This window comes from Scyliorhinus canicula, chromosome 16, assembly GCF_902713615.1.
Source record: "Scyliorhinus canicula chromosome 16, sScyCan1.1, whole genome shotgun sequence".
NCBI classification, from domain to species: domain Eukaryota; kingdom Metazoa; phylum Chordata; class Chondrichthyes; order Carcharhiniformes; family Scyliorhinidae; genus Scyliorhinus; species Scyliorhinus canicula.
The window spans coordinates 130,501,835-130,526,642 of NC_052161.1; the positions used below are offsets into that span (position 1 = coordinate 130,501,835).

General features: G+C 47.0%; 1 protein-coding gene across 1 annotated transcript in view; it reads right to left on the minus strand.

Annotated features, from left to right (window-relative positions):
• The window catches only part of prdm16 (PR domain containing 16), a 1,033,598-nt gene that overhangs the window by 813,254 nt on the left and 195,536 nt on the right, over positions 1-24,808 (minus strand). The gene's annotated exons all lie outside the window — the stretch shown is intronic.

The window sequence follows — 24,808 nt, forward strand, 5'->3', positions numbered from 1 at the left end:
TTGGAGTCCACATCTCTCTGGTTACAAAAATGCCCAGGAAGGAGGACACTCAGCCCTTTAAACTCTTCCTGAGAAATCCAAGATGCTAAATAATATTTGCCTTTCTAATAATTGTAAGGTTTATGTCTTTCGGCACAAAAAAAACAAGACACTCTCCTTGTTCTTTGTCGAGTTATCTATAGTCCGTATCCCTCAGTGATTATCATAACTGATCATGTCAAAATCCAACAAACAGGAAGCTTAAACACATTGGCCCGTGGTAACATGAAAGTTCAAAAGGTTAAATTTAGTCAAATGTTTCTGAAAGAAATCAGAAAACAAGGTAGTTTTCTCTCCTCTCTAAATCTTAACATTCCTCCAAAATCCTTTTAAAAAGAGATCCCCATAAAATAAAAGATTGAACTGCAATCTTTTGTCTTGGAATCTTCCAGAAGTACAGGTGCTTGTTGTTAACGTATCTCATGTTTCAGCTGTGAGAAGTTGAATGGATTCTTATAGAAGTGCCATTGGATGAAATACCTTCAGCCAACCAGACATAATACTTCCTCTTTACACAATGCATCCAGTTTGTTCACCCAAGGCAATGGTGAATAAACCAAATGAAAAGTTAAGCTTACCACGCTATGCTATTCACAAAGTTACCATCCTTTTCTTCTCTTGCCTTTCATTTTTCTCCCTTAGACGTTGTTTCATGCTGTCGTATTTTGCATCACACCAGATGCCCTATAGTATTTCATCCAAGTGGCTATTCTTTATGAGTAAAACATAGACTATAGGTGTCAGCAGGCTATGGGGCCAAAAAGGACATGTGAACCTGATCTGGACACCTACATATTAGGGTGATTCCTCTATAATTGTGAATGACAGCATTGGTCAATTTGCCTTATCCATATCCCTGGACCATTGAGGCCAATTGCCACCCTGGATCTGCTATCTCCATACAGACTGGAAATAGAACAGGGATCTTTCCGGCCCAATAGAACACAACTTTGTAATCAGTAAAACATTTCCAATTAAGACTTGGAGGAACCTCAGCTATCTTCATAGAGGCTGGAAAGAGAACTAGAATCTTCCTGGCCCAACAAAGCACAACTTTATACTCAGTAAAACATTCCCAATTAAGACTTGGGAGAACCTTTTAAATTGTTCCCCGCTCAAAGCTGTTGGGGCTATTGATGAATATTAATTATAGATGAAGCAGTGTTCAAATATTTTGCCTTCATGAGTCACACAGGTAAAGCATCAGAAGCCATAGAACAGTTTAGATTACCAGTTCCCCCCCCCCCCCCCCCCAACACTCACGGAAACCACCCCGGCCCCCGGCCAGGGGCATGGATCCTGACCAAGTATGGCGGTGCTGGACACAATCCGCAGCCGCCACGCTAGGTTCCAGCATGACTGAGACAACACATGTCCCACGCTGTCAGGAACTTGGCCCATCAAGGGTGGAGCATCGCAGAAGGGCTGTTGCAACAGCGCGCATGATGATAATGCCATTTCAGAGAGGGCGGTTCATGGCTGACATGCATATCTCTCAATTGCTGTTATTAGTTGAAAGATCTCTAGACATTCAGATTTGGATTTACCTGTCAGTAAAAAGGCAACATTAAAACAGGCCTTTTTCAAATCTCTGGGCACATGAAATTCAAAGTGAAGCACTTTGGTGAGTAAGATATGCAAGGACTAAAATTACTGATATGGCTAAATTAGATTGTTTTCTTGTTTGGGCCAAAGATTGAATCCCATGATTATTAAAATGGCAAGTTGTCAGGTGACCTGTGGCAGGAGGAGGGAGAAGGGAACAGAAAAACAGAAGCAAAAGCAATAAAATGTTAATAGGCCCAACAAACTTTTACAATTATGATTATGCTATGTATATAAAATATTTCAAAAAAATTCTGTACTTGTCATATACAATAGCTCCTTTGCTTTCATTTTAGCAAAGCATGTTGATCAATTTTTTGTCTTTTGTGAATTTCTCACGTGCACAGCTGTAATTAGGATTAATTCTGTGAATAGCGGGTGTTAAAATTGCACCAATTATGTTAATTATATTTACCTGATACCCCAGACAATATAATTTAAACAGATACCAGCTGCAAACTGCAAATAGATTCATATTAGAAATGGAATTAGAATACTATCCAAGAATTGGTCATTAATTTTTGACCATCAGCAACTGTGACACTGACACCAATTGTTAACTTTACACAGATTCCCTCGAATTCATTCCATTTTAGACTCAGTGGGCTAGATTCTCCATCGCCCGATGCCAATATTGTAATGGGTGATCAGGTGAAGAACGACTCCGAAGCCTAAATTGGTGCCGACACCGGTTTGACGCAGTCAGCCATGAACCGCCCCCTCTGAAATGGCATTATCATGCCCTTCTGCGATGCTCCACCCTTGATGGGCCAAGTTCCTGACAGCATGGGACATGTGTTGTCTCAGTCATGCTGGAACCTGGCGTGGCGGCAGCGGATTGTGTCCAGCACCGCCACACTCGGCCAGGATCCATGCCCCTGGCCGGGGGGGTTTCCGTGAGTGTGTGTGTGTGTGTGTGTGGGGGGTGGGGGTGGGGGGGGGGGGACTGGTAATCTAAACTGTTCTATGGCTTCTGATGCTTTATCTGTGTGACTCATGAAGGCAAAATATTTGAACACTGCTTCATCTATAATTAATATTCATCAATAGCCCCAACAGCTTTGAGCGGGGAACAATTTAAAAGGTTCTCCCAAGTCTTAATTGGAAGTGTTTTACTGAGTATAAAGTTTTCCATGCCCCTGGCTGGGAAGTCCTCCGTGAATGGAGGGGGAGGTGGGGGGGGGGGGGGGGGGGGGGGAAACGAAACTGGTGAGGGGTGGCCAAGGGGTGGACTGTGGGGTCATGGATGGCTGGTCGGGTCTACGCATAGCCGACGCCATGTTGTACGGCGCGACAGCTGCAGGTCAGCAGCAATGCGCATGCACGGCCAGGGACCCAGCCATTTTCAGCGCGGGCGCTGGGAGTCTTGGAATCGGTGAGGGTTTCACGCAGAAAGTTTAGTCGTAAAAGACCACACATGCTCCATTAGTGCAATACTTAGTCGCTGAAATGGAGAATCCAGCCCAGTGAGTATCCAGCAATAGATACAGAGGGCAGGATTCTCCGGCAGCGACGTCGAAATCACGTTCGGCGATTGGCCGTAGAATCCCCGTTTACGGTGAAATAGGGGCGGCACTGCATTTGCGATGCTCTGCCCCCTCAAAAACGTCGGGCTCGGGGGCTACGCCACATGCTGTTGGGACGTCACCTGAAGCCCAGCCCGATGCTCCGCCCCGATGGCCTGAGATCCCGACGGCGCCAAACACTTAGGGTATTTTTTTTCCTCCACAGGAAATCAAAAGATCTTTTATACTGTACTATTTGATGGAAAGGTTAGACCATTCAACCCCTCAAGCCTATTCTGTTATTCAATGAGGTATCAGCTAATCCGCTGGCCGAGTCCAAAACAAACCCTGAGAAGTTGATGTCTAGAAATAGCCCAGGTTAGCACTGAAGATGTAGTGGGCATGGACAATTTATAACTTGGCTGCAAGTATAGCTAGGATTTGATCATTTTAATATGGATGTTTGTGTGTGTGGTTTGGGGGCGGGGGTGGTTGTGGCAAGAGAGAGTGGAATCCAAGAAAATGTATAAGTGCAGTTTTCAGCAATTGTGATTTTACAAATCAGTGAAAAAGGGCATCATTGATGATGGTATGAGAATTCAAATTGAAGAGGTAACCAGAGGTAATAACCCTTCATTTTTAACACTTCATTTCATACATCTGACAGTTTGGAGACTATTGAAATTTTCACTTACAAGCCAAAAATAATGTACTTTGAAGGATTAAAATATATTAAATAAGAAAATAAACATTGAGCATGTTCCAACAAGTCAAAATAAATGGCTTATCATCTATTACATTAACAGATAGACAAATACAAAGAACTGAAACTATGGTGTTCAAAACTGAAAACAGCTAAGTAACAGCACATCATCAACCAATGTGACACACACACAAAGAAGCAAAGGTCACAACATAGGCTGTAATAATATCTTAAAATCGGAAATTTCAGTCTGATTTGTTTAAATCAAGTAAAGCTCATCGCCATTTCCACTGCACTCTATTTCCAAATCCTAGCAATTTTACCACTTCAGTCAGAGGAATGCAAATAAAACCAGTTAGTGCATTCACACAACCTTTTCTCTGGGAAAGAAATGGCTGCATCTAGTTTTTAAAAAAACAAATCTTTCAATAAGAGATCAAATTGGACAAGACCTTGTTAAGGAAAATTAGTGTTTTAGCAAAGCTAGATTTTAGCAGCTTATGCCACATTCAACAAACATAAAATTAAAAGTAACTGTGATTCTCAGAAACCACCAGCTCATCATAAAACATTTCTGCTTCAAGTTTGATCTCAAGCAAGAATGGGAAGAAATAATTGGTTGTAACAGCCTTCAGTTTTAACTAATCTGTTTGGTTCTCAGAGCTTCCTGTGTGCCTTCAAGCTGAACAAATCTCCAAGCCCAGAAGGAAAAAAAAAAGATTTTTCTTATGAAATGATGACAAGTTGGCAAAAGGTTTGTAAAACAGATGTCAACTTAAAAATCTAATTGTTCGCATGTATGGTGAAACAATGATCAGGTTGGAACTTGATGCTCCCAAAGATTGAGATACACTACTCCCTACACTGTTCCTCCTTCCTGTATATTCACTGGGTTGTGATCACAACTCATTGCAGTCTTCACTTCGAAGTATCCTAATGACTGCAGGGCCCATCACTACTCCCAAAGTGTGCTGGTTTGAAAATCTAAACTTGGCATCACCGAAGCAGAATTTTTATGATTTACTTCATCCATTCTTTTACTTTTTTCAGTCTGAAAGGAAAAAAAATCTCTCAATATTCACCGACCAGCAGCATAAATTAAGTTGGTTACAGTCCTGAGGAGGGATGCAACACATATGCTGCATGTAGCGGTTAGCACTGCTGTCTCACGGCGCCGAGGATCCAGATTCGATCCCGGCCCCGGCTCACTGTCCATGTGGAGTTTGCACATTCTCCCTTGTCTGTGTGAGTCTTCCACAACCCAAAAATGTGTAGGGTTGGTGGATTGGCCACACTAAATTGCCCCTTAATTGGAAAATAAATAATTGAGTTCTCTAAATTTAAAACAAAAACTATGCTGCATGTTAGGTGGGGAAGAGCAGGATATGGGATGGGGAGCAGAAAAGAATTGGGGAAAAGGACAAGGAACATTCCAAAGTTATAAAGGGAAATAAGATAGTTTCAAGTGCAGTCTCTTGCATCAAAGCGAGATGATTAAAACTAGATTCTTTCTGTGCTTAACAGGACGCGAGGGTCATTATCGGGTGAAGTGATTTCACCTGGTCCCTGGGCATCATCGATCCAACACCTAATCAGCTCTCCTGCGCCTTTTCCCATTGTTATCACCTGAGCCCTGACATCAGGTCCTTGAGAAATTAAACTGTCACTCACAGTCTTTCACCGGCAGCCTATGGGTGAGCTGACCAGTCAGCCAGAAAATTTCAGGGACACTCCAGCACAGCCTGAGTTGGAATGAGAGAGACACGTTTCTGTTGCCCTTCAATAGCCTTTGCCCTAAGCTATGGCCTGACACTGCTGCTATTATAGAGAGTCTCCCTTGTTTCCTTAATGGTTTTTGTATCAAACACGTTTCAGTGAGAAGGAGCCCGCAGGTACAGCATGAAGGGCCACACACACACACACACACACACCGGGAGCACTGTGCAGGTTCAAGCACTTCTTCCTCCTCCATTAACCCTCAATGTACTCAAAACTTTTTACAAGGCAATGTATATTGACCACTTTTCAACCATAGAACATAGAACAGTACAGCACAGAACAGGCCCTTCGGCCCTCAATGTTGTGCCGAGCCATGATCACCCTACTCAAACCCACGTATCCACCCTATACCCGTAACCCAACAACCCCCCCCTTAACCTTACTTTTATTAGGACACTACGGGCAATTTAGCATGGCCAATCCACCTAACCCGCACATCTTTGGACTGTGGGAGGAAACCGGAGCACCCGGAGGAAACCCACGCACACAGGGGGAGGACGTGCAGACTCCACACAGACAGTGACCCAGCCGGGAATCGAACCTGGGACCCTGGAGCTGTGAAGCATTTATGCTAACCACCATGCTACCCTGCTGCCCCTTGTAGCCATGTAGCATACTGTAAAGGTATGATTTCCATATTTCAAATATTGCCAAGAGAAAAATATATTCTTGACCACAAAGATATTTTGTCTGACATTTATTCCATACAAGTCAAAATAGTTGTTTGTTTCCCCCAATTCCTGCCTGCAGTCTCCCTAAATCAACCATGCTTTTCCAACTCTGAGGACAAGATACATAGGGTGCTTTTCTGGACGCCAAATAGTTCACTATGAGCCCTCCCAGCAGATATCATCAGGTTCACGCCAGCAAGGGTATGAACCTACCATTCATTTAAATGGATTCAAATATGCAAAGTTAGCTCAATATTGAATCTTCTGCATATGAACAATGTTCCCACTTGCCGGCATGACGTGGCACCGGCAGGAATTACTATTGGTCTCCACAAATGGAGACCAGAGATTACGACCATGCATGGGACTCTGAGGCCATTGAAGATCCGTTGTGGTTGGGGGACATGGCAGGGCAGCGTCGGGGGCAGTGCCAGGAGGCAGTGCCAAGGGGTGGGCCTGAATGGGGGTGGGTCATTTATCCACCCACCTCATAGAGGAGTCTCAATCACTTGCAGGGGGGACAGGACAGGGCTGATGCCTGTAAGGATGGGAGGAGGGGGGGACTGATGTGGGTGAGGATGCGGAGCGAGAGGGGGAACTGATGCTGGCGTATTTGGGGGGGGGGGGGGGGGGAGGTTGGGGGGATGCAAGTCGCCTTGATGCCTGTGTGGTGTGTGGGAGGGTGAGCTGAACAACAGTGGGGGGAGATTAACCCTTTGTGGTCAAGGGTTGCTGGTGATTCCTTTCTCTGCAGAGGGTCACGATCAGATTGCAGCACGATTGACACCAATTTTGGCAACCGAAATGGCACTTTGGGACAATTCAGTCCATTATTGACCTGGTGATCAGGGACACGATTTAATGGTTTGGCCAAGAATAGCAGAGTGTTTCTCAGGGCTTGCAGTGCCGAGAATGATTCTATCAAACGGGATTTTGTTTCTTTATAGGGCCTCTGCGTGGAATGCCCTGCCAAAGCCGCAGTTACCTTAATTTGTAAATACTGCCCTGATCTCTCAACCCCTCATGGTCTCTGGACCCCCCAACACCACGATTAGGGGCTCTTTGAGATCTGCCTCACCCCACCTTATAAGGGTACCCCCAGGCTCGATCCATGGCTCGGGCAGCCTAGCACTTGAGCACCTTGGTCATGCCCCTGCCAGTGTCACCCATTCACTCTGGCAGTACCAGGATGACACTGCCAGGGTGGCAGCGCAAAGGTGCCCAGGTGGCACTGGGGGTGCCAGGTACCACCCTGCCCAGAGCCCGATCACCTGGGAGCCTCTGATCGCCTGGTTCACGTTTGTGGAAACCAGCGCTAAACAGTGCCCGAGCAAGGTCTCCCAGATGTGGGCTTTCGATCCCAGGCCTTGGGATACTCTAGTGCAGACATATTTCAGTGAAGCCATCTGCTCACTTAAATATGCAAATCTGGAGATCCCACCCAGTGAGGGCAAGATTTGGATCGTGACGTCTCACAAGATCTCCTTAGATCTTGCAAGATGTCCCGAGTGTTATAAATCTCGTGAGAGACCTGATGGATTTTACAGCCTTATGACATCACCAAGCAGGGCACAATGAGGCCGTATAATTGCACCCAATATTTACTTCCAAGTTTGACCAGCTTTAAACATAGTCTGACTAGCCCAAAACGGGACAGGTGTCAAGTGATTTCTTAGAGTTACAGTGAACATAGCCCAATATATATGTTTTTCAAAATCTTTTTATTGGCATTTCTCATATTAATACACAATTGTATATATACATCACATTTTTCTTACCCCCGTTAATTTACTTTATTGTGCAGAAAGGTTTATTTTGTCTTTCTTTTAATTGGTCCTATACACATTTCACTGCCCTCTAGGTCGGTCTATGGTTCCTCTCCCCTCCCGCCCCCTCCCTTGCGTACTCCGCATGTCCCTTCCCCTCCCCCCCCCCCTTGGCTTCAGCTATGTTTGCTTTTATGTTCAGGGTGGGGGGGGGAGGGGTTACCCCCCTCCCTCCTCTTCTCTTCTTATGTGGCTTTCCCACTTTTCTTCTGTCTTCTCCCGCCCCTGGTTGCACAGTCCTTTGGTTCCTCATCTATCTTGGTTTTTTGTACTCGTAGCTTACTCATTGTTGCTGGTCTTGAACAGGTTTTAGATCAGGCCGACAAACTGCCTCCAAGTATCTAGTAAGCCTTCCTCAGACCTTTGGATGGCATACTTAATCTTCTCCAGGTGGAGAAATTTCAAAAGGTCAGCGAGCCAGTCTGCAGCTGTGGGTGGTGCTGCTGATTGCCAGCCGAGCAGGATTCTCCAGTGTGCGATTAGGGAAGCAAAAGCAAAAGCGTTAGCCCCCTTTCCCATGTGTAGTTCGGGCATGGCTTCACCCTCACCACCACAACCTTGGACATTGCCTCGGAGAAGGCTGCCCAGACCCAGCAAGTTTGGGACAAGCCCAGAACAAGTGGGTGTAGTTGGCCGGGCCCCTCTGGTACCATTCACATTTAACCTCTACCTCTGGGAAGAACCTGTTCATTCGGGTTCTGGTCAGGTGCACTCTGTGCACCACTTTGAGCTGCATTAGGTTGAGCCTTGCGCAGGAGGAGGTGGAGTTAGCGCTGCTCAGTGCTTTGCTCCAGAGTTCCTACCCTCCCTCTGTCCCCAGTTTGTCCTCCCATTTTTGTCTGGTCTCGTCCAGTGGTGTTCGAGCTCTGTCCAGTAACTGTCCGTATATTTTCCCACATAGTCCCTCCTCCTTGCCGCTTGTGCCTATCAGGTCCTCTAATAGTGTGGTTTCTGGGGTCCCGGGGTACCCTACTGTGTCCTTGCTTAGGAAATACCTTATTTGGAGGTGTCTCATTTCCTGTCCTTTTGTTAGTTTCCACTTCCTCCAATGTCCAATGTCCAATGTCGCCACTCTGCCCTACGTAAAAGTCCCCAGCCGTCAGTGTGCCCCCAACCCGCCTCCATCTTTTGAAGGTGTTGTCTAGCATGACTGGGGGGAATCTGTGATTGCCGCAGATGGGAGCCATTTTAGTTAGTTCGAAGTGTTGTCTCAGTTGGGCCCACGTTTTCAGCGTGGCCGCTATCACAGGGATCATTATGTATCTTGTTGAGGGGGATGAGAGTGCTGTGGCCAGGGCCCGGAGTATCGTTCCTTTACAGGAGGCCTCCTCCATCTGTACCCACTCTGTGCCGGGTTTGTGTACCCATCCCCTCACTCTTCCTGCTGTTGCTGCCCAGTGGTAGTATTGTAGCTTCGGTAAAGCCAAGCCCCCTTTGATTTTCTTCTTTGCAGAGTTGATTTGGGAATTCTCGGATTCTTACCCCCTCAATGCAAACACCATGATTAGACTGTCTACATTTTGGAAAAAGGCCTTGGGGATGAAGATCGGTATGGATCTAAACGGGAAGAGAACCCTCGGCAGTACGTTCATCTTGATCGTCTGCACTCACCCCACCAGGGAGAGTGGGAGTGAGCCCCACCTTTGTAGGTCCTTTGTTACTTCCTCCACCAGGCTGGTCAGGTTTCACTTGTGGATCTGTGTCCAGTCTCTGGCTATCTGGATCCCCAGGTATCGGAATCTATTCTGGGCCGTTTAAAACTTGAGCCCTTCTAGCTCTGCCCCTCCCCCATTTGGGTTCACTGGGAATGCCTCACTTTTGCCCAGGTTACCTTTGTAGCCCGAAAAGGTTCCAAACTCCTTAAGGATCTGCAGTATTGCCTTCAGTCCCTCCTGTGGCTTTGAGACATAGAGGAGCAGGTCATCTGCATAGAGTGAAACTCTGTGCTCGCTGTCTCATCCCCGGATGCCATTCCAGCTTTTCGTATCCCGCAGGGCTATCGCCAGGTGTTTGATCGCTAGCGCGAACAAGAGTGGGGACAGGGGGCAGCCCTGCCTTGTGCCTCTCTGTAGCTGGAAGTATTCAGAGCTGGTGCTGGTGGTTTTAGTTTGGATCCTCGCCTTGGGAGCGTTGTACAGGAGTCTCACTCAGGCGGTGAATCCCGCTCCGAGCCCAAGCCATTCCAGTACCTCGAGGAGGTACTTCCATTCGATTCTGTCAAAGGCCTTTTCTGCGTCCAAGGAGTTGATCACCTCTGGTGTTCTCTCCCCTGGGTTCTGTCCCCCTCAGGTGTGTGGCCAGGACTGGTGGAAATTGTTTTGTAGAAGTCCTTCCGGTGCCTTCCCCTCCTGTATGGAGCTGATGCGCTCCATGATTTCTCCCAGATCTATTGGTGTTTCCAGCTTCCCCCTTCTGTCTTCCCCCGCAACTGGTAGTTCCAGTCCATCCAGGAACTGTTTCATCCCCGCATCCCCGCTGGGGGGCCCGGAGGTGTACAGTCCCAGGTAAAAGGCCTCAAATGCCCAATTGGCCTCCTTTGGTTCTGTTACCAGTCTGCTTTTGCTATCCTTTACCTGCGCTATTTCCCTCGTGGCTGCCTGCTTCTCGAGTATGGTCCAATATGATCAAGACCTGATTTTCCCGTCTTCCCACACAGCCTCAGCCAGGTACAGTCCTTGTCTGGAATCATCAGCTCAGTTCATTTCCTATAAGCTAGTTGTGGAACATATTGAAACTATCTTTCATTGCCATGACATTTTGACTCTTAAAAATATTTTGTCTCGCAGTAACATTGCAGACTTCTATTGAAGCACCATCCTTTACAGTCACAGGTCCATGGTGTGGTTTACAATGATTTCACCACACAATGGGAACTGAGAGCATAGGAAGTATTTGAAAGTTAAATTGTGTTGTAAACAAGAATGAGATTGAGAACGCCAACCTTGAACAGACTGTAAAGAAGACAGTATGGATGTGCTGAGACAACAAGTCTAGCTTGACAAAATGGCCTTTAATTCACTAAACCTGAGTAGGTAAAAGAACATCACAAAAAGTTTGAAAAAAATCAAGAAGTAAATGACATGCAGCTTTAACCTGCAGAATATTGGGGTTGGTGGAGTGGTGTTGGGGACTTTAGTTGACAAACACCAAATATGTTTGTATGGCCTTCCTCTGTCCAGTATTTTATCTTTGTATTTGTGTTAAATGCCAGCATTAAAATAGCATGAAGAGGAAGATCACATGAATAGGCAGTACATTTGGTGTTTGTTTTTTATTCATTCATGGGATGGAAGCATGGATGGCCAGACCATCATTCCCCATCCTAATTGCCCTTGAGAATATGGTGGTGAGTCACCATTTTGAATCATTGTAGGTACACCCACAGTGCTATTAGGAATTTCCAGGTTTTGACCCTGAAACAATGAAGGAAAGACAATGTCCACCCCGTCGTAAATGCCGTCCCGTTTTACGACGGCGTGAACGGGCCGCTGCCAGGACTAATTCTGGCCCCTACAGGGGGCCAGCACGGCGCTGGAGCGGTTCGCGCTGCTACAGCTGCTGATCCTGGCGCGAACTGTGCGCCGCGGGATCTGCGCATGCGCAGTGGCACCGGCGCCAACGTGCACATGAGCAGTGGTGCCGGCGCCAACGCGCGCATGCACAGTGGCCTCCTTCAACGCGCCGGGTCCCGATGCAACATGGCGCAGGGTTACAGGAACCGGCACGTAGGACAGGTGGCCCCAGCCAGAGAAGTCAGCCTGCTGATCGGTGGGCCCCGATCGTGGGGGCCAGGCCACATCGGAGACCCCCTCCCCCCGGGTATCGGACCCCCCCTCCCACCACACAGGCCGCCACCCGACCCTTCAACGCCGAGGTCCCGCTGGCTCAGAGCAGGTTAGAACAGCGCCGGCGGGTTTTTTCTTACAGCCACTCGGCTCATGCAGGCCGGAGAAATGCGGGTGGGCCGCGTAGATTGGCCCGCGACCGGCGCCGCGCCAACCATGCTCTGCAGAGAATCACGTGCCGCCATCGGATTCTCCAGCCCTGCCCAGGGCTGGGAGAATCCTGCCCAATGTACTTCCAAATCAGGATGGTGTGTGGCAGGGGCGACACATAGGGCAGTAGTTAGTACTGGGACTATGGCGCTGAGGACCCGGGTTTGAATCCAGGCCCTGGGTTACTGTCCGTGTGGAGTTTGCACATTCTCCCCATGTCTGCGTGGGTTTCACCGCCACAAGCCAAAGATGTGGAGGTTAGGTGGATTGGCCATGCTAAATTGCCCCTGAATTGGAAAAAAAAAATAACTGGCTACTATAAATTTATTTTAAAAAAGGATAATGTGTGGCTTCGAGTGGGAACATGTTTGTAGTGGTTTTCCCATGCGTCTGCTGCCCTTGTCCTTCTAGGTAGTGGTCTTGGTTTGGAAGGTACTACTGAAGGAGGCTTGGTAAGTTGCTGCAGTGCATCTTATGAATGGTACATACTGTTGTGATACTGGATGCATGCCAATGCAGACAATGACATGTACCTTTAAGAAGCTGCATGGTGACATAATTATGATATTACTGTGTGTAAGGCTGGAAAATAAAAGATGCAGCCTACATGTTAGGTCTCTATTGCCTACTGTAGATGGTCATATTCTCTGTGACTCTGTACAAGGGCTGGTTTAGCACACCGAGCTAAATCGCTGGCTTTTAAAGCAGACCAAGGCAGGCCAGCAGCACGGTTCAATTCCCGTACCAGCCTCCCTGAACAGGCGCCGGAATGTGGCGACTAGGGGCTTTTCACAGTAACGTCACTGAAGCCCACTTGTGACAATAAGCGATTTTCATTTCATTTCATTAGTAAGACTTCATGTATACCTTATGAGTCAGGCATATAGTCAAGTAATCAACTTTATGTAACTGTTAGGACCAGGTGAGATCAAGGCCTGTGAAGAGCTGTATATAGTTGTTGCAAGTGATAAACTTCATGGGCGTGATTCTCCGTTTTGTCGGCGCCCGGGGGTTTCCCGACGGCGTGGGGCTACCCCACAATGGGAAATCCCATTGACCGGCCGGTGTAATGGAGAATATCGCCGGCGGGTCAAGGCTGAAAAGTGGCGTGACGGAGAATCCAGCCCCAGGTAATTGTGTTCAACCAGAACCCTCATCATTCTCAACCGGAGGGATTTTCCAGCTGTTCCTGCTGGCGGAATCTTTCTGTCTTGCTGACGGCGACACCCCACCATAGGCAGCACCTGGCAGCAGAGGGCACAAACAAAGGCAAACCCTGTTGACAGCAGTAGGACTGGAAGATCCTGCCACAGCTAATTGTGGGCTAATTATGATCCACTGCCACCATACACACCACGGGGATGCAGAAAGTTGCGCAATATTTTGCTTAGCATAGAGACAGATCACTTGAGGTCTACATCGAGACCCTCAGCATATAAGGTGGCATCAGACCGTGAGGCGTCATGACACATCTGCTGGCACAGTGGTGAAGGAGTGACTGTTTCAGAGATCAGAGAGTGGAAAGTTAAGATTTTTTTTTTAAAATTGCAATTAAGGATCAATTTAGCGTGGCCAAACACCAACCTGCCCATCTTAGGCTTGGTGGGGTGAGACCCATGCAGACGCTGGGAGAATATGCAAGCGCCATTCCGACAGTGACCCGGGGCCAGAATTGAACCCGGGTCTTCGCTGTCGTGAGGCAGCAGTGTAAGAATGGAAAGTTGAGAGGAACGATGACCACGGAAGCACTGACAACACAGATCCTGCACCATTTGGTCAATATAATTATAGATGGCGAATAAACAGGAGCTCAAATGATGCAGCATTTGACCCTTATAAAAGCTAGGCTCTGAGTTTGTAACAAGGCTCCAAAGTCTATCTTTTCATTGCATACACAACCCAAGTCAGAATTCTAAATAGGGACTGGCGACAGAATATAGGAGCTTCACAGCAAATCCAATAGCAGGAAGATAGCTGATTATTCTCCTCCATAGCCCTGGACTGCAGATGCTAAAATAACTCTGCCATTAGAGATAAAAAATAATTCAGCATCGATTAGGTTCCTTCCTGGCTTTGTGGTCAGTAGCAAGCCAAGCCATTGCTTCCAGGGGGGACAAGCTATAAAACAAACTTTTCTTGAATGATTGAAGGGGCAAAGTCTATTAAACAATATAAAATGTTAATTAGAATAATCTAAGGCATTCAAATGAGAATAAATACTTGTTAGCTCCAATTAACAGATATTGGGATCAAAGGATACACACGTTTTAACCAGGTCTAGACAAATTAAACAATCAGCTTCTCTGGGAATAAAATGTTCTGTAGTCACTTTGTCATCCAACCTTCATTTGTTCATCACTGAAGAAAAGGTAGGAGGAGGAGGCCTGGGAGAAGTAGAAAGCAATTGCTGCAGTGCTTGGCCGTAAGGCAGGAACCCAGCCACCTGCAATACACTCCGATCTTTGGCAATGATAAATTACACATTATTTCATTTGACAACGAAGCCAACCAGGGCAAAATTTTAATAACTTTTGTACTATCGCACAGGTTTGAAAAGGCCAAAAAATTTGGAAATAAAACCGTTTACCCCCCTCCCTTTCAGTTTTCAAAACATATATTAACTGTCATGTTCCCGAAATGTCCTTGCAGGGAGAGTTTTCTCTTTCAATGTCTGCTGATGCAGAGTTGTGTATGAGGTTAATAGGTTATTGACTGCCAGTGGTTTGTGACTGAGTGCTCATTGCAGCTTTAGAGTCTGGAGTTATCAGGCATTTCCTGGTGACGTGATGCACGGTGAGGTGCCTAAAACCTCCTCCTGATCACGAACAGACTTTTCGTGAATGATCTATTCCTACTATATTAACTATTAATTTTTAATTTTCGAAATTCAAGAGCCCAAGGTAAAAGCACTTCTTTCTTTCCAGGCAGGTTCTTACTTCTGTATTTTGTGTCCATTTTTTTCGCAGAACCTGAAACCTCTGCTCACCGTAGAATCAGACAATTGTGTACTTACAAGCCCCAGTGCAGCGGATGAACACAGCTTGTCAGCCCTGTGCATGTGCGGCCTGGGACCCGGCAATTCTCCAGCCGTTTTCCGCATGTGCCGTGGGAGTTTCACGCAGTGCCGGTGCTAGCCCCTTGCCTGTAATGGAATCGGTGAGGGTTGCGCGCCAATTTTCCCATCGTGAAAAACCACGGATTCTCCGTTGGTGCAGGTACTTAGTCTCAGAAATGGAGAATCCAGCCCCATATATTTGAAAGTGAGATAGTTAAATTGAAGCAAAACTGTTAAATTTGAACAATGGCAATTATGAAGGCATGAGGGGCAAATTGACTGCGGTGGATTGGGGAAATACATTAACAATAATCTTTATCAGTGTCACAAGTAACACTGCAATGAAGTTACTGTGAAAATCCCCTGGTCGCCACACTGTTCGGGTAGAATTCAGAATGAACAAATCACCTAACAAGCACGCCTTTCGGGACTTGTGGGAAGAAACCGGAGCACCCGGAGGAAGCCCACGCAGACATGGGGAATGTACAGACTCCGCACAGACCCGAGTTCCTGGCGCTGTGAAGCAACAGGGCTAACCACTGTGTCACTGTGTCGCCCATTATAAGATATGATGACACATTGGCAATGGATAGTATTTAAAGAATTAATCGTAGTAGGATTGGGAACATTTTAGAAGAGAGCAAAGGAGGACCAAGAAACTGGTAAAGAAAAGAAAAATAGAATATGAATACAAACTAGAAATAAACATAAAAATGAACTGTAAAAGCTACTATGGATATGTAAAAAGGAAACATCTGGCTGAAACAAATGTGGTCCGTTACAAGTGGAGTTAGGAGATTTTATAATGGAAAATAGATAAATGTCAGAGAAGCTAAATGGTTACTTTGTATCTGTCTTCACTGAGGAAGATACAAGAAATCTCACAGAATGAGAGATCTAAGGGACGAGGGAGAATGAGGAATTGAAGGAAATTAGTATTAGTAAGAAGGTTGTACTGGAGAAAGTAATGGAATTGAAGATTCATAGCTTCCGGGACCTGATATTCTAAATCACAGAGTATTGAAAGATGTAGCTATGGAGATAGTGGATGCATTGGTAATCATTTTGAAAATTCTATAGATCCTGGAATTTTGGCGGCATGGTGGAGCAGTGGTTAGCACTGCTGCCTCACGCTGCCGAGGACCCAGTTTTGATCCTGGCCCCGGGTCACTGTCCTTCTGGAGTTTGCATATTCTCCCCGTGTTTGTGTGGGTCTCACCCCCACAAACCAGAAAAGATGTGTAGGGTAGGTGGACTGACCATGCTGAATTGCCCCTTAATTGGAAAAAAAAGAATTGGGTACTCTAAATTTAAAAAACATTTTTGGAATGGTTCCTGCAGATTGGAAGGTAGCAAATATCACCCTACTATTTAAGAAGGGAGGGAGAGAGAAACAGGAAACTACAGACCCGTTAGCCTTATTACAGTAGTAGAGAAAATTCTGGAATTTATTCTGAAGGATGCGATAAACGGATACTTGGATAATAATGATCTGAGTGAGTATAGTCAACATGAATTTAGAAATGGGAAATTGTGTTTGATGAACTTGTTGGAGTTTTTTTGGGGATGTTACGATATAGGGGAGTCAGTGGGACATCGTAGGGTGGATTTTCCCATAGTGTCATGCTCTGACTGAAACCCGACATGTGCAGATGCATAGCTGAAGTTCACTTAGTGTATTTTACACTGTCACTGTGGAGGGATAGGGACTGATAGAGGTGGCTCCACAGAGAATGGGGTGCACTTTGAGAATGGTGCCCTGATAAGCACAGAAAATAAACACCCTCCACCCCCACCCCACCACAGACACAGGGACACCCCCCAGCATTGGGACCCCTCCGCACTACCAACAGCATCGGAGCTTTTCCCCGCACCCTCCCACCACCATGCGCATCGGTGCCTCAGCCCGGCCCTTCACCACCACCACCAGCATCGAGCCTTTCCCCCCGGCCCCTTCGCACTACCAACAGCATTGGGGCTTTCCCCCAGGCCCTCCCCGCCACCATCAGCTTCAGAGCTTTCCACCAGCCCCTCCCCACCACCATCAGCATCGGGCTTTCTCCCAACCCCTCCTCACCATGATCAGCATCTGGGTCTCCTCCCCCAACCCACTCCAACAAACATAACCCAAACCCTGCCCTCAATGGTGCTCCCCAGAATGTCTGCCTCTGACATTGCTCCCTGGCGAGGGAGCAGGGACTCCCCCCAGGGACTATACTTACCATTGTGCCCCTAACAGCATCCACTCAACTGATTCACATTTTCCCAAACCTGTTGTAAACGTGGGTCATTGTCACATTGGCAGGCTGTGGCTAGTGGGGTTCCGCAAGGATCAGCATTTGGGCCTCAGCTGCTCACAATATACATCAATGATTCAGATAATGGGGACCAATGTAACATTTCCAATTTTGCCAAAGACAAAGCTAAGTGGGAATGTGTGTTGTGAGAAGGTGCAAAGTGGTATCAAAGGGATTTGTCAGACTTAGTGAGTGGGCAAGAACATGGCAGATATAATATAATGTGGGAAAATGTGAGGTTATCCACTTTGGTAGGAAGAACAGATGTGCAGAGTATTTCTTAAATGGTAGGAGATTAGAAAGTGTGGATATACTAAGGGGCCTGGGCGTCCTCATCAATAAGTAACTGAAAGCTATCATGCAAGTGTAGCAAGCAATTGGGAAGGCCGGTCATACGTTCACCTTTATTGCAAGGGAATTTGAGTACAGGAATAGCAAAGTCTTGCTTCATCTGTACAGAATATGGAGTGTGCTGATTTGGTCCCCTTATCTTCAAAAGGATATTAATGTCACAGAGGGAGTGCAATGAAGATTCACCAGATATGTTACGAGGATGCCGGGACTGTCCTACAAAGATGGATTGGAGAAACTGGGCCAGTATGCTTTGGAGAAGAATGAGAGATGATCACATTTAAACCAACAAAATACCTAAAGGGATAGATGAGTATATGGAGGCAAGATGTATCCCCTGGTTGGGGAGTCTAGAACCAGGGAACATAATTTCAAATTAAGGGGAAAGCCACTTAGGATTAATATGAGGAGACTTTTTTTTACACAAAAGGATTGTGAATCTTTGGAATTCTCTACCCCAGCGGCAAATGGAAGCTCAGTCATTGAGTATGTTTAAAGCAGAGATCGACAGATTTCTGACAGGGTAGCACAATAGCAGTGGTCAGCACTGTTGCTTCACAGCACCAGGGACCCAGGTTCAATTCCTGGCTTGGGTCACTGTCTGTGCGGAGTCTGCACATTCTCCCCGTATCTGTGTGAGTTTCCTCTCGGTGTTCCGGTTTCCTCCCACATGTCTCAAAAGACGTGCTTGTTGGGCATTCTGAATTCTCCCTCAGTGCACCCGACCAAGCGCCCGAGTGTGTCGACGAGGAATTTTCACAGTAATTTCATTGCAGTGTTAATGTAAGCCTATTTGTGACACTGATAAAGATTATTAAATACAATGACATAAAGAAGTATAAGGTTAGTTTAGGAAAAGACATTGAAGTCGATGATCAGCCACGATTGTGGGCTGAATGGCCTACTCGTGCTCTTATGTTCCAATGTCCGATGTTCCCATAAATATATTCATGACCAAGCTTCCACTATTCTCGGAAGAAAGTTCCAAAGAGTAACAACCACCTGAGAGAAGAAATTCCACTTCATCTCCATCGCAAATGAGACCGCTTTCTTTAAACTGTTCCCCTCATTGTGGATTCCCGTATGAGAGGAAACATCCTCCCAGCATCTCCCCCTCAAACCCCTCATAATCTTATATGTTTCAATAAGATCACCTCTCATACATCTAAACTCCACTAAGTACAGGCCGAACCTGCTCAACTTTCTTCGTAAGGCAACCCGTTAATCCCAGGAATCAGCCGAGTGAAGCTTCTCTGAGCTGCTTCAAATGCAAATATAACCTTCCTTCAGTAAGGAGACCAAAACTGTGCAGTACTCCACGTAATCTCATCAATGCCCTGTACAGTTAGCAAGGTTTCCCTACTTTTATAATCCATCTTCCTTATAAGAAAGGATAACTTTGCTTTTGCCTCCCTAATTACTTCCTACACCTACATGTTAACCTTTTGTGACACCTCACATTTTATCACACAATACTCCAACTGCCATTTTGTTGGCCATTCATTTAATCTATTTTATATCCTTTTAGAGATTATTCGTATCCTCCTTACAATTTGTTTTCCTACCTATCTTTGTATCATCAGCAAACTTGGCTACAATACAATATGTCCCTTCACCAAATCATTAACATTATTCAAAAATAGTTGCTGCTCCAGCACTGACCCCTCTCCCACTCCACTGTTAACAGTTCGCAACCTGAAAATGACCCATTTATCCCGACCCTGTTTTCTGTTAGTCAGCTAATCCTCTGTTCATGTTGATATATCACCTCCAATGCCATGAGCACTTATTTTGTGTTTTGTGCAGTAACATATTATTGAAACCCATTTGGAAATCTAAATACACCAAATTTATTGGTTCCCATTATTTATCCTGCTTGCCACATCTTCTAAAAAGAGGAATTGGGAATTCTTCGAGCATGCTGGACATATTCTCCCTGATCCAGCACCCTGAAAAAATAGCATTGGACCTTATTGTGGACAAGTTTACTTACATTCGGTATGTTTATTTAATGCAAACATTTGGGTGATGGGATAAGATACTATAGAAGTACAAGACTGTTTTAAACTAACCTGTTAATCACCTTTCACATAGCCAGACAACAATTCTGTTCTATACTCCAACCAATAACACTTGGTACTGAATCATTACTTTCACAATTGGAGACGAGCATTAATTTTTGCATCAAACTAGTAATTACCATAATTCAAATGCATCACAACAAAATTCCTTGTTGTGATTTGACATCATTGTTTATATTTTTTGTTTTTGATCTCCTTTCTGAGTGTGAGGCACTGATCCCCAGATCCTGGTGGAGTAAATGAGAATGTTCTTCTACCTCCTGAAGTGCAACATCCACCTAATGACTTTTGGCGGTATTTTCTCAAGCAGCAGTACACCCAATACCAAAGTGAGGATAAAGTGCCTCATTGCCTGGACTTGAATGGGGTCGGAGAATACCGCCCTATATCTTTATTCATAGAATCCCTACAGTGCAGAAGGAAGCCATTCAGCCCATCGAGTCTGTACCAATCCTCCGAAAGATCCCCGCCTCGGCCCACACCCCCACCCCATCCCCATAACCCAGCATCTCCATCACCCAGCAACTCCAGCAAACCTTTTTTGACACTAAGGGTCAATTTTATCTTGGCCAATCCACCTACTCTGCACATATTTGGACTGTATTAGGAAACTGGAGCACCCAGAGGAACCACATGTAGTCACGGGGAGAACTTGCAAACTCCACATAGAGAGTCACCCAAGGATGGAATTGAGCCCAGGTCCCTGATGCTAACCACTGTGCCGCCCCAAAGAAAAGATTTTCATTTTAACAAAGTAACAACAATGAAGCAAACCCAATACAAACTACATCAACCTTAACCCCAGTCCACTCCCATCCCCTCAGCTTCCCGTAAAGAAAGCAAAACCTTAACAAAAAGACAACTTCCCCCAATAGCTGAAGGTAACCAGTTCCCTGAAAAAGGAAATAAAAGGCCACCTTGAGTAGAACCCTTCCACCGACCCCCTCATGGTATAATTGATCTTCTCAAGATTCAAAAATTCCATCGGGTCCCCCAGCCAGGCCGAGGCACTAGGCGGCACCAGGGATTTCCACCCAAGCAGAACTCGCCTCCAGGCTAATAACGAGGCAAAGGCGTTGACATCTGTCTTTATCCCCCTCTGCAGCACGAGTGAGTCCGATACACTCCAAAACTGGCCACTAACGGGCTCGGCCCCAGCTGAATACCCATAATCCCCAACATTGTGTCAAAATAGGAGACCCAGAAGCTCACAAGCTTGGGGCAAGACCAATACATGTGTGTATGATTCCCCGACCCCCTAGAGCACCATTCATACCTATCCTGCACCCCCGAGAAGAACCCACTCATATGCGACCTGGTCGGGCCCGCCCTATGCACCAGCTTGAACTGGATCAAGCTTAACCTGGCAGATGAAAAGATGAAGTTGACCCTGTGAAAAGTTTCACTCCACAACCCTCCCCCTCAAAAACCAAACCCAGTTCACCCACCCATTTCCCCTTTACTTCTCCCAACAAAGCCTGCTCTATCGACAAGATCTGCCCATAAATATCTGAAAACTTATCCTCCCTTAACTTGGCCAAGGACAGGACCCTGTCCTAGAGCGAGGGCAAAGGTGCCAGGGAAATGAAGGAAGTTCCGTATGCAGAAAGTCTCAGACCTGCAAGTACCTCAATACATTCACTCTCAGGAGCTGGAACGTCTCTAAAATTCCATCCAAACCGGCGAATCTACCTTCAAGAAATATGTCCCAAAACCTCTACAACCCCTCCATCTCCCATGCCCTGAACAATGAATCCAAACCAGACGGCACAAATTTATGGTTCCCGCAAATTGGAGCAAATAGTGACATGGAGCCCAGTTGAAAATGCTACCTAAACTGATACCAAATCCTCAAAGTTGCTACCACCACCAAGCTCAAGTGAATCTTACAGGGGAAAACGGGAGTGGGGTAGGAAACAGGGCCCTCAAACTCAATCCTATGCATGAACCTTCCTCTATCCACTCCCAAATAGAGGGCTGGATTCTCCGACCCTCCGCCGGGTCGGAGAATCGCCGGGGCCCGGTGTGAATCCCGCCCCCGCCGGCCGCTGAATTCTCCAGCACCGGATATTCGGCGGGGGCGGGAATCGCGCCACACCTGTCGGTGCCCCCCCCCCCCCCCCCCCCCCCCCCCCCACACCCAAGGCGATTCTCCGGCCCGCGATGGGCCGAAGTCCCGCTGCTGTTATGCTGGTCCTGCCGGCGTGAATCAAACCACCTCCCTTACCGGCGGGACTGGTGGCACGGGCGGGTTCCGGGGTCCTGGTGGGTGGGGGGGGGGGGGGGGGGCACGGGGCGATCTGGCCCCGGGGGGTGCCCCAACGGTGGCCCGCGAGAGGGGCCCACCGATCCGCCGGCGGGTCTGTGCCGTAGGGGCACTCTTTTCCTTCCGCGTTGGGCATCAGCCTCCGCGATAGCTGACGCGGAGGTGACCCCCCGCCCCTGCGCATGCGCAGGGATGACGTCAGCAGCCGCTAATGCTCCCGTGCATGCGCGGGTTTCCGCCGGCCGGCGGAGTCCCTTCGGCCTTGGCTGGCGTGGCGCCAAAGGCCTTTCCCGCTGACCGGCGGGGCACAAACCATTCCGGCGCGGGCCTAGCCCCTAAAGGTGAGGGCTTGGCCCCTAAAGGTGCAGAGGATTCCGCACCTTTGGGGCGGCCCGACGCCGGAGTGGTTCACGCCACTCCATCCCGCCGGGAACCTCCGCCCCGCTGGGTAGGGGAGAATCCAGCCCAGGAACTGGATTCCTGAGCCACTCCAATACCTTGCCAATATTTGCCGCCCAATAGTAACGTTACAGATTAGATATTGCCAACCCTCCCAATTGCCTATCACTTTGCAGAAATGTCCGACGAACCTGTGTGGTCTTACCAGCCCAAAAAGGAGATGCCAATTTATTGACCCTGCAAAAGGAAGCCTTAGGAAGAAAGACTGGGTGACACTGGAACAAAAACAAAAACCTCAGGAGAACATTCATCTTCACCATCCATACCCTTCTCGCGAACGCCGACACCCTCCGTGTGTCCCCTTTTGAGATTGACTTTCACCCCATTCACCAGGCTAGCAAAGTTAAGTTGATGGAGTGAGGCCCAATCATGGGCTACCTGGATTTCCTGATAACGGAAGCTAGTCCTGTCCTGGCGAAACCTGGGGTTCACCAGAAAATATTCACTCTAGCTCAGATTCAGCTGGTACCGAGAGAAGGAGCCAAAACTCCTGAGCAGCGTCATCATCTTTTCCACATTGGAGAATGGGTTCATAACATATAGTAGCAAATCATCTGCACATAAGGACACTCTATGCTCTCTCCCTCCATGCTCTATTTCCCTCTATCTGGTGGAGGGCCTCAACACGATGGTCAGTGCCTTGATTGCTAAGGAAAAGCAAAGGCAGGAACATTGACATCCCTGCATGATACCCTATTCAGTTGAAAAAACCCTCAGTCTTCTGCTGTTTCTTAAATCCATCCGCCAAAAAGCTTGCCAGTATCTCAGTTGACCACAGAGAAGCCAATGATGCAGCAGAAGCAAGCATCATGTTCCCCCGCACTGAGGCTCGAGTAACCTCTGAGTCTGATGATGATTCCTTGCCTGACGTCTGCCTTGTATTGTACTTGCTGGACATGGGACCCTTTCCCATCAAACTAAACAAATTTCCCCCAATAATCACCCACAAACCAGGCAAGAAGGGTCAAAATCACAGTACCCTACAATTCCTCACCACATAGTCACCACTGGAAGTGTCTGGCAGTAATTAGATGGATAGGTTCCATCGCACACTAGATGACTATTCCTCCATCGCATTTATGTAAAAGTCCATTGCCACATATGCTCACAAAACAGCGACTTTACTTCAAAAGTAATTCACGTGCTGTGATGTGTTTTGGAATGTCCTGAGGACATGAAAAGTGTTATATAAATGCACAAACTTTCTTTCAAATGGGCCTGTACTGCTAACAACTGTTGTCCATCCTCACCTACTCTCTTAGCACAAACATCAAACAGTTAACGCTCCATAAACCATTACTTCTGTTTTCCTCCAACTTTAACCTGAAAATTTCTAACCTTTAACCAGCTAAAATATTATACATGCCACTACCCACAGAACTTCCAGCCAGTCATTACGTTTACCCCTCCCTTCTCTCTTCAGAAACTGCTGAATGCACCTCTGTAGACACTAGTCCCTTTCCAAGTGACAATTTTTCGTGTTTGAGCCCAAATGGACAGGCAATTTAATTGCAGGAAGCATCTTTGCGGAGTCCGGGTTCTTTCACCCGCTGCCAGCATTTATGGAAGAGTTCACTGGAAAATGATCAGCAGCAAGGCAACTGGATCATTCTTCAACACTTTGGAGCTCACTCAGGGTGGCACTTGGGACCTGCAATTGCTTTATCATAGAATCCCTACAGTGCCGGAGAAGGTCATTTGGCCCATCGAGTCTGCACCAACCCTCCGAAAGGGCATCCTGCCTAGGCCTACTCCCCCACCCTATCTCCGTAACCCCACCTAACCTGCATATCTATGGACACTAAAGGACAATTTGGCATAGCACATCTTAGCCCGCACATCTTTGGACTGTGGGAGGAAACCGGAGCACCTCGTGGAAACCACACAGACATGGGGAGAACATGCAAACTCCATGCAGAGAGTAATTGAAGGCCAGAATGGAACCCAGGTCCCTGGTGCAGTGATGCAGCAGTGCTAATCACTGTGCTGCCCTGACAAAGAAAGCTTGACATGTTGCTGCAGTGCATCTTCTATATGATACACAGTACTGCCACTGTGCATCTATGGTTGAGGCTACAGATGGCGCGCCAATAAAAACAGGTTGCTTTAGCTTGGATGATGTTGAGCTTCTTGTCTGTTGTTAGAGCTGTTCTCATCCAGGCAAGTGGAGGGTATA